Below are 9748 nucleotides of genomic sequence, written 5' to 3' on the forward strand. Positions count from 1 at the left end.
CATAGGTAATAATTCTTGTACTAAGTTTGAATGCAATTGCTCCAGGCATCTCTGAGATATCTGCGTGAATGGACGGACGGACGGACACACGCACGGACATGACCAAACCTACCGGTATAAGTCCCCCTGGACGGTGTCTGTGGTGACTAAAAACCTATTTTCATTTATGGTGTTGTGAGAGGGGCACTCAGAGAGTGCACTGTGCACTGTGAGAGGGGCACTCAAATTACAATTTGTTGAATTTAAATACTTCTAAACTTTTGTTCAGGGGAAGGGGGCTGGAACGACATTATTGCTGTATACACGTAAATGTGTTTGAATGATCTATTTATCAATTTGTTTGGAGGAAGTTGAAATCACTTTATTGTTTGATTTGTGTTCTTCGAAGCTTTTATTGCAGGGATGGAGGAGGGTGTGGTCAATTACGAGGAGTATTGCTTACCCTTCACATTTTAATAACCCAATACTAATACATTTACCGGACAATATGTAAAGTGAATTTTCATGACTCTGTGACAAATTAAATTGGGTGAGAGGGTACAATATATTGGAAATATTACACACTAGCATGTGATGTTCATGCACTCATGTACCTCAAACAGTATAACACGCACACACTTTTCCTGTGTACAGTTTCATGAATATTTATTTGGCAAAAAAAGAAGTATTAAAACACCAGGAGTAATGATGCTGCAAATTCAAAACAAATAACACAAATAACAGTCTGTAGCACATGTGTACCGGTAGTATATCTACTTTCATTCAATACTCAATGAAATCAATTTTTTTCGAATAAAGCACAGGTATTCGGTGATCAGAAATAACACATACATTGTCGCGCAAGACTGCAGATTAGTGGACGCAAGTCAGCATTTTGCATTAAGCACAAGAAACCTGGGGAGTCTGTCAGTCAAAGACAGAATAATTAGCTACAGCCCACTGGGGCACCCTTACATGTGAATCCATAGGTTTGTGTTGACTAATCCACACACACTGGGCTGTCACACTTTCATTTGGTTTACATGAATAATACTGCACACGGTTACTTGTTCAGTTGTCAATGTTACTGACATCTGATAAATGAAGATGAACAGCGCTCTCAGTTTCTACTTTCATTACATGAATACTCTTTTGTTTTTGGTTTTTGTTTCCCTGTTCACGCTGAACAACTAAAATGTATATTTTTTCTTATTTTATCAAACAGTGGAAAGATTTTCATGTGTGCATATTGGTGTAATTAGGCTGTGAGAAAGAAAACATCCAAGTAACCCTTCAACATAATGGTTTGGCCCAAACCTATTTTATCATCAGTGATTGTGGACCTGTTTACAGGGAATTGGGTGATGTTCAGGTTAACAGATGACAGTAAAAGCCTGACAGACCTCTTTAGGTGATTCTTGTTAGATTGGGTCATAGTTAGATCAAACCAATCTTGACATCTGCTTGAACCGATGCTGACATTTTACTCAAGATCAGACAAACATGGAAAATAATATACACATGTTATATGACAAATTCAGAGAAGAAAGCTTTGTTTTAACCCTTTTGCCACTATGGTTTCACCCAATTTGCTTTGTTTCCTATGGCAACATTGGACCTTTACACTGTGAAATGGGGGTGACAATATTAAAGCCATCATGGAACCACAGCCTGCACATGACACGATATACCACACAAGCTGACTATGAACTGTGCTGAAACAATGGACAGAATATTGTACAGTGTTTCATGTCTTGATACAGTGAAATACTAAAACAAAATTCATGCAGAAAATTTATCAAATGTTGTAAAGATCCCATTGTAAATATTGTAATAATCTAGGATATCATTTGATTGAAATCAACAACTTTGAATTTATGTCTATCTGACACGAATAGTAAATAGTGACAACAAAAACCAAAAGGACAGACATAATCTCTGTGATAGTGTTTCCATGAATAAAATCTGAAAATAACTCATTGAAAAACAACAGCAGTAATTTACCTCTGTGATAGTGTTTCCATGAATAAAATCTGAAAATAACTCATTGAAAAACAACAGCAGTAATTTACCTCTGTGATAGTGTTTCCATGAATAAAATCTGAAAATAACTCATTGAAAACACAGCAGTAATTTACCTCTGTGATAGTGTTTCCATGAATAAAATCTGAACTCATTGAAAAACAACAGCAGTAATTTACCTCAGTGATAGTGTTTCCATGAATAAAATCTGAAAATAACCCCTTGAATAATCTTGTACTGATTGACAAAACATAGACACTTATCAATGAAGAATGCTGGTTATTAGTCAAGACTGAAGAGAACCAGAACTCTGCTTGGCTTTCCATAGTTTTGAAATTCAAAATCATCCTAGGGGATCATTTATTGGTATTTTTAAAGGAAGGCACCCTAGGTTTGAGTAAATTAACACGAGGGAGACTGGACCCAGTATTCTTCAGATGTGCCAAGTTTTGTAATTCTACATCGTCATGGCTCCCCTGGCAACAAAAACAGACAGACTGCAAACCTATCTCCACAACTATATGAAATGCATCATACATAAGTCATTCCTGGCCTGTGTTTACAAGTATACGTAATTAGACCGACCACTGCATACTGTTTCAAAGTCGAAAAAACCAGTCACACTGTGTGCTTTGATCATTAATGTGTTTTTGTATTCTGACTGCTATATAGAAATGGTCTTGGACATATACATAGTAACCTTTCCCCAACTTGACCTTTCACACTAACCTTTGACCTCTTACTTGCATGTATACAGCTGTTTTGGTAATGATCATTATATTATGAAAGCAGTCTTGCTAGAACTCAATGATTATGTCAAGCAGACGATGATACAAATTATATCGAACGTAACAGTTATCATAACAGGTATAACACTCCACAAACTAAATATGGTAAAGAAATGCTTATGAAATGAAATGTATAACACAAAATTGTTCACTGTATGGATAATTACAGAACTTATCATCAAGTGATACAGCAACACATTCAATTGTTGAATTGACTAAATAGTTGTGAAAATAATTTCATGCTTCCAAAACATTACATGGATGGTACTGCTAGCTATGTAACAAAGTGAAAACTTATTGAAAAAATAAGCTGGATGATGATAAACAAAAACTGAATAAATTTTTTTTAGTAATGATTTGTGTGTTCTGATGTACATAAGGTGTCAATGCTATTGGAATCGCTTTAAATGTTCCTGCCGTCAAATACAGAATTCTCAGATAGAGTTATGGTATCACTGAAAGTTCATTTTCAAGGGTACTGGCAATGTGCACAGACTATCTGTCATGTACACATAGTACAAATGAAATTTCACGAGGGAGAGAGGTTTATGATGCTGTGTGTACGCTGTAGAAAATTATCACAATTTGCCTTTCTGGGACTTTTTAAAGGACACAAGAAATTGCAAACAATTATCAGCGACTTCCAGTTTGTCTGAGACTGGCTGCCATCAGAAAAAAATATTTATTCAAAAGTGGTCTTACATACACTGTATATCAATTGTACATTGACAGATCAGAATAAAGATACCGGATCAAGAACTGTAACATATAAACTACAATTCCAGTCACAGTGTGTGGTAGGACTGTGCCTCTATTAATATACAATTGTATACAGTGTATGAGCCCTGAAGGACATTTTCACAGTGGCTGTAATCAACCACCAAGCTGGTCACTGATAATTGTTACAATTTCAAGTGAATTTACAGCAATTTCTTGCAACTATTAAACGTCACAGCTGTCTGAATGGAACATTTCTGCAGTATGTTGCACTACTAGCATTGTGTATGTTGCAGGTGACGTACAAATCAAGAATGCTGTAGGCTGACTCGGTGTTTTCTAACACCTTACGCTGGTCAAATATTGAATTAACTTTGAATAAATCCAGTTGTTCTCCAACTGTAAAATGTTTACAGTGCTGACCATTGACCATACCGCTGCATCAGCTGACTCTAGCAGTGAGTACTGAAACACACGGTGAACATACTGAAAATTGTTAGTGTTTTCTATATTTTGGCCAGGGGCCATCCATACTGATATAAAAACTATCTGTTGACTGAATCCTTGTTTAAGGGGTTCATTAACGTACTGAAAGGATCTCCTCACTCATGACACCTGTGTTTACCTTATATTTCATGTCTAAGAATGCAAAGTGTGTAAACTATGCGAGATTTTGCATAATCTATCGCAGTCAGCACATGCACACACTGGATCAACGCAATACACTACAGTGGGCAATGTAGCATTGGTACATTTGTATACATTAATGTTCATGATTTGTTTGTACATGTGCCAAGTTCATGATCTATCATTACCTGCGTATGTGTACCAAATCAATGGATTTATGATTCACAGTAGCTGGGAATGTACTCTGCATAGGTATCTGGACAATTGTGTATGTGAGTGGGTATGTCTCTTATCTTTGAAGATTTTTATTATTTATCAACTGATGAATTTCTTGCAATGTCCTTGTCCACGGCCAAAATGTGTAATACGTAAAATTATCTTGAGTTTAAAGGAACATCCTTCAGTCAGTGCTGAATTAGATTGGATTGGATAACACAACAAATTGGATTGGATGACAAAACAAATTGGATTGGATGACAAAACAAATTGGATTGGATGACAAAACAAATTGGATTGGATGACTAACTGATGTATATCATGTGTTTTATGCTGTCTCAATGTGTATAGGTATGTGAGAAGGTGATAAACACAAAAATTTGATGGAAAAATTTGATGTGAAAATCGGTTACTGCATGTGAGTCAGTATGTGTTTAGATATTTACATTACTTTCCTCAAAGCATACAAAATATACTTTCAAACAGCAACCCCACTACATGCAGCATTTTTCAACCCGGCATACAAATTAAATCAAAGGTCAAACTAGCATCTACTGCTTTGCCGTGTATACCATTTTTAGCTACCACTTTTACATCATCATGAGAAAATAAAAAGACAAATGTGTTAACTATGAAACTTTTTGTATTGACTCATTCAGCTTTCAACTTTATCCTTTTCACTATTTACATGTCAAACTACTTTAATATTTCTCTCTCAAAGTCAACTGAAATATTGATACTTTGTGTTATATAATGGTATCATTGACGATATCTCAATACCCTAACATCTTAGGTAACCAACATAATGATTCCAGTTTTAAGTAATTATGAATACTTGTTAGATCTGATCATAAAAATGTTTCTGATCAGTGAGTATATATATTCTCATTATTCTACAGCATTGGGATCTCTTGTTACAACAAATAACACAAATGAAAAAAAGAAGAAAAAAAATGTTACTTCTATACTTCATACTTCTGAATTTCGTTCCATTCACACTCGTTTTCAATCTCCATTACTTAAAATATCACAAACTTGAATTCCCTATGTTTGGTTTAGCAGTCCAGCACTCAGTTAACTCCAGCTGCTGTCAAATCATTCTGTGATAGCCAAGTGACTCTCCTCTCTCATTTTAAAGTATTTACAAAAGTCTTTTATGAAAATATCTTGATGTAAATAATACACCATCATAAGTTTGTTGCTATCTGTATGACTTGTGGCCAGGACTTTTCTTAAAATTTTTCAAAAGTAATGTGTATGTACAGAAAAACTGAACATCGCCACTCTAATCAACTATATGTTGATATTTTGACAGACTTCAAAAAGTTTTGGCCGAACTAATTTTTCTATGATTCTGTATCCTCAACATAATACATGATCATAAAGGCAATGTGGTAAATAGAAATGTGATGCAGGCGGACTGAATGTATATGATCAATATTCTGCAGCAAAAAATACACTGAACTTTATGGCTACTTGTACATGCTATTCCATTTTCCAAGTAAGGCCAGGATTTGGGACTTTATGATCACTATCCAAATTTTGAAAATTTGAAACTCTGAAGTATTGAACAACTTTTATCAAAAGCGGTCATTCAAATTAAATGTGAAATTCGAGGCACTGTCTGTAAAAACCTGCAGAGCGCCTATATGAGGTGGCCAAGGGTAAATTTCAAAAACATATAAATTATATACCAAAAGATAGGCCGTGACCTAACTAAAGTACCAGTATAATAATTTTGTTGTGCTACCTTCTGTTACCATAGTAACAGCATTTGAAAAAAAGACGTCAATGGCGCAAATTTTACATCAAATGGTCAAAAACAACATTTCTATATAACAAATATACCAATATTTCACCAATCATTACTTGTCTTGTCTAATTTTCCAATTGTACAGGTACAGTAAAATAATTACGCGAATGGTCAAGTCAATTAAGACAATGGCTATTATTTGACCTTTGACCCCATCTTAAGTTCGTGATAGCGCCCTCAAGTGGCCATGTTTTTCGGATTTGTGGAAAGAGAGGAAACTTCTCAAATTCAAACGTGTTTAACTCAAAAAGGAAGCGGGACCGTAATAAGCAGATATAATATTTACTTTAACCCATGACCGATGTCTAATAATCCGATTAAAAACGTGCGGGCACTCATTGTTTTTTTGCTTTAATTTTACTTTAAAATTATGGAAAATTAGAAATATTTGCTAAGCCTTCCCGTTTTTTAAAAAACTGTTTAGTGGAGAAAAACTAAATTGAATTAAGATATCTTGTATACTATGAAACATCATTTTCAGTTCTATCAAAAATATTAAAAATCATGTTAATTTGGCAAAGTTTGTTGCCATGGCAACACTTCTAAAAATGGCGTTTTCTCGTCATTTTCAATGATTTTCACTGATTCTAGCACAATCCCGCGTGTCCCTGTAGCAATGGATAGTGCTCATATGTTATTATTCTTAAAATACGTACATTTTAGTTGTTAAATTTCCTTGTACTGCCTTTATTTCTGTTTCCATTGATATCGATCAGAGTAGTATAAATGATTGAAATTATTAATGTTTTTGTAAATTCTTGCAATAATTATACAATTAGTTAAATTATATTATACCAATTATTCTGCTTCATGCATAGTTGTTAATATGAATAAATATTACACACGTCACAAAAAATAATATAAATGTTTTGTTATTTATTCGATATGGCACCAAATTTCGGTTAAGGTCAAAGGTCAAAGGTCACTGTTAAACCAACAGAAATGCTTTATTTTATTGGGGATCTATGGGGAAACGAGTATTTGGCGAACAGGATTATTTTAGTGTTCACAAATATACAACCTTATGTTATCGAACACATACAAAATTATAACACGTTTTGGAAGAATCCAATGTGTATTAAGTCTTGATAAAGTATACTGCGCCTAAGTTATTTTTGAATTTTGCACATAGTTCTGCGCATGCGCAGTATGTCACAGCTCATTTCCGGTATGCCAAAACAACCCTTTCTTTCGATGATTGTGTACACATTTCTATCGCCACCATTTATCACTTGCAAATATGATTCAACCAGTCCAATTATGGGAGACTAAATCATATAAAGAAGTTATGGCTGCATTTTGAAGTGTTTTATCATAAAGACAGTGAGTGCATAGAAGCAGAATATGCCCTATGCTGTGAAATAACGCACTAACAGTGGAACTTTTAGAGTAATTTGGCATTTGAATAGTAGCCTTTAATTTCGCTCTGTTGTTTATGATGCGGTTTATAATAAGACATTATTGTTTGTTATGTACACCCATGATATTCCCATACCATATCATCATTTGTTACCATAGCAACCGAACTAGCAGGCATCATTAAACGCTGACTTAGATCAACTTAAAAAGTTCAGCAAATGGCCTTATATGAAGAGACTTGACTTCCTATGGACAAAATCAAATCCAAATGCCACTATATCGGAAATGCTTTGAACAATAATGCTAAGGAAAGGCTAGACGCTATTATCGCTAAAGAAAGACTGGATAACCATGAACATGAAACTACATCTAGACTTCGGCTGCGATCTTCATCGTCTGTGAACGTAAATGATGAAACAATGGAAAATAACTAAAGGGAAAAAGCGCAGCAATCGTGTTCAGGAGAAAGATACCGATCCACCATTGTGTACGAAATTCTGTAGATTCGACCGCAGTAGTACGGGTAATATGGTAAGATGTAGTCTGTGCTTTATTTGGTTTCATCTTCGCTGTGTGAATGCTACTGAGGATGAAACGCAGCGGTACTTCTGGCCGTGTCCTGAATGTAGAACTATCACAAAATTGTTGAAGTCCACTGAATTGAAACTAACTGAAATGTTGAACGAACAGGCCAAGTTCAGAGTTGAACTTTCTTCACTTCAGGCCGTAAACTTTGATTTAATAACACAGCTCTCTATGAAAACGACTGAAAATGAACAACTACGAAATAGATGTCATGAACTTGAATCTAACTGCGAGTCCATGCGACATCAATACGCCATGCAATACGAATACCGATGTGAACAATGACTCCATTTCTAATTACAGCGCAGATAACGGACAAGCTCTGCCCAATCTGCATCAATTCGATCGCGTACGAATTCCTCAACAGCCTACAAGGACCACTCTGCAGCTGGCCGCCAGAAAAATGTAAATAAGGTACTGTTCATCGGTGATTCGTTATTACGCAATTTTTCAAGCAATTCAACTGACACTATTGTCAAGCGTCTGCCAGGTGCTACCATAAATAGAATGCACCACTTCATCGCCTCGAAATACTCTGGCAACGATCCTTTCAAGGAGGTTATTTTTAGAAGTAGGTGGAAATGACTGCAGTTCACAAGACCTCACTGTTGAAAACTTGCGGCTAAAACTTGACTGCTGACTATTATCTACTTTTAAATGAAACAAAGAAGATTGTGCTTGAGAAAACTAGTATTCTCAGCATCTGTCCCAGGATTGACCAGTCAAATCCTGACCTTCTGGTCTGAAAATGGGGACCTTGCTGCTGCATTTATTGATAATGATGCTAATTTTCGATTTCGGGATGGTTCAATTGACATGTCACGTCTCTGTTACTGCGTGATGGTGTGCACCTAACGTATTCTGGATGTGATAAGCTCCTCACAAATGCAAATCTCTCCAGCTGCTGTTTCACAACGAAATCTCCGTCTGTGGGAAGGCGCTTTACATCTGGTTGCAGTAAGCACAACAATGTCTACAACCGTCGACACTCGAATTCTCAACGATATAGCGATCAAGCGAAATCTAGAGGAGCGGTATACTGCTATCTGTGTGGCGAATCTGGTCATATTGAGAGAGTCTGCAGACATGGACTCCGTATAAACCGCTGGGCTTGTGGTCTTCCGGGTCACAAAGCACAACACTGTGTGAACTTTCGGCAACGTTAGAATCTCGGCGAGGAAGCTCAAGCCGTGGACTCTGTGGACACACACGCTTCTCGGACAAGCTTTTCGAATGGTCTAAAGATTGGATATTGGAATGTTCAATACTTAACTAACAAAATTGATCAGATTACTCATCTTTCTGTTGACAAAACGTTTTCATTGGATGTATTGTTTCTTGCTGAAACCTTTTTTAAGTAATACGAACTCTGTCAATGATTTTAAAATTGCCGGTTTTCAAATTGAAAGAAAAGATAGGATCGGAAAAAAGGGTGGTTGTCTTTTGGCTTATATTCGTTTTAATGTTTGCTACACGAGAAGGTCTGACCTGGAATCTGATGTCTTGGAAATCTTGTGGCTTGAGATCAAGCCTCTTAAAAGTAATAGTTTTTTAGTTGCTGGTGTTTATAGACCACCTGGTACCTCTCATTGCATTGATATTTGTATTGAATCGAATTTGGAAAAGGGTTTCTGTAAGTCGT

General features: G+C 35.9%; 1 long non-coding RNA gene across 1 annotated transcript; it reads right to left on the minus strand.

Moving 5' to 3' along the window:
- Positions 1-628: 628 nt before the first annotated feature.
- LOC139150848 (uncharacterized) lies at positions 629-5971 on the minus strand. The gene is made up of 2 exons (XR_011556291.1): positions 2118-5971; positions 629-2051 (listed from the first exon to the last, which is right to left on the minus strand). It is a non-coding gene; the product is annotated as an uncharacterized lncRNA (long non-coding RNA).
- Positions 5972-9748: the final 3777 nt, after the last annotated feature.

The sequence above is a fragment of the Ptychodera flava genome, chromosome 15 (assembly GCF_041260155.1).
Source record: "Ptychodera flava strain L36383 chromosome 15, AS_Pfla_20210202, whole genome shotgun sequence".
Classification (NCBI taxonomy): Eukaryota; Metazoa; Hemichordata; class Enteropneusta; family Ptychoderidae; genus Ptychodera; species Ptychodera flava.